Source organism: Salvelinus fontinalis, chromosome 5 (genome assembly GCF_029448725.1).
Source record: "Salvelinus fontinalis isolate EN_2023a chromosome 5, ASM2944872v1, whole genome shotgun sequence".
Lineage (NCBI taxonomy): Eukaryota > Metazoa > Chordata > Actinopteri > Salmoniformes > Salmonidae > Salvelinus > Salvelinus fontinalis.
Genome location: NC_074669.1, coordinates 56,448,545 through 56,450,230, shown reverse-complemented (window position 1 = coordinate 56,450,230; position 1,686 = coordinate 56,448,545).

The following is a 1,686-nucleotide window of genomic DNA, read 5'->3' as shown; positions in this document are numbered from 1 at the left end:
GGCCCCCCCTGACACACCCCCACACGCCCCTCCATGTACACAGGCCCTGTGTACTCCAGCCCCAGACCGTAAACGCAATAATCTGGTAAAACCCGCTGAGGTGGCCATCCTCATTGACTCAAATGGGAAATTCCTCCAAGAAGATAAACTCTTCCCACAACACAAGGTGCGCAAAATATGTTGCCCAAAAACACAGGATGCACTCCACATCCTGTCCCAGCCTGACTTTGGCACACCAGGCCACATTATTATTCACACCGGCACCAACAACCTGCGAGAGGAGCAGGAGAGAGTAGGCAGCCTGGTCAACAGAATAGCAGAGAGGGCCTCTGAGCGGTTCCCCAACTCCCACATCACCATCTCCACTCTGCTGCCCCGCAAAGACTTTCATCCCCATACCATTCAGAAAGTCAACGCTGACATCACCAGAGGGTGTGGCCTACTCCCGAACGTACACGTTGCTCACCACCCAACAATCACCCCAGAGCATCTGCACGACCACTCCCATCTGAGGAAACAGACATTAGGGATGTTTACCAAGTCTCTAAAGGACGTGGCACTTGGTAGACAAACACCTCATGCCGTATTGGACAGAGGACCACCCAGAGACCCCTACCAGACCACTGCACCAACAAGGAGCCCCAGGCCCCTTCAACGCCACACCAGACCCAGCGCACCCCACAGGCCCCACCCACCACCAGACCATCACCACTTCCATCGGCTTAGCCAGACCGGACCGGGCCCAGCCTACTACCCCGCATCAGACCACCACCCCTACCAGACCAGAGAGGAAGCCCCACGGCCCAGACCTGGTCCCCCTCCACTCCACAGGGCCCAACAGCAGGACCAGCGCAGCTACGCAGAGGTCGTCAGAGGACAGGAGAACCTTGTAGGATTAAGTGAGATTAAACAGCTCCTCCAATACATCTGCACTAAACTGCACTAAACACACACACACGGACGCATGCACACACACACACACACACACACACACACACACACACACACACACACACACACACACACACACACACACACACACACACACACACACCTATTGTACTCAAATGTACTTGTTCAATGAATAGGAATGTTTATATATATAACAGAAAGAATGTTAGCTGTTATCCTGTTTATCTCGCTCTTAACAACTTAATAGTTAACAACTTAATAGTTAGTAGTCACAGTATTTCTGACTGCTATTCTTTCTTTTGTAACATGAAATCGCTATCAGTTAGCATGTGGAACATTCAGGGCCTAAACTCATCAACCTTTGGACTGAAGAGTTTAGCACTGGAGTTCAACAAAAACCTTAAAGATGTTGATGTCATCATTCTGCAGGAGACATGGTGTAAGGCTGACATTGTCACTCACTGTCCCACAGGTTACAGAGAGGTAATTGTACCGTCACAGAAACACAGCTCTGTCAATAGAGGCAGAGACTCTGGAGGACTGATCATTTGGTACAAATCCGAACTACAACATCTAATTGACCCCCTCAAAATTGGCAAATATCACATTTGGTTAAAACTGAAAAAAGAACTTGTACTGACAGAAAAAGATGTGTTCCTTTGCGCAATTTATATCCCCCCCTCAGAATCCCCATATTACTCAGAGGAGATCTTCCCCACCCTTGAGGAAGAGACGTGCCATTTCCAGGCCCAGGGAAATGTGCTCATCTGTGGG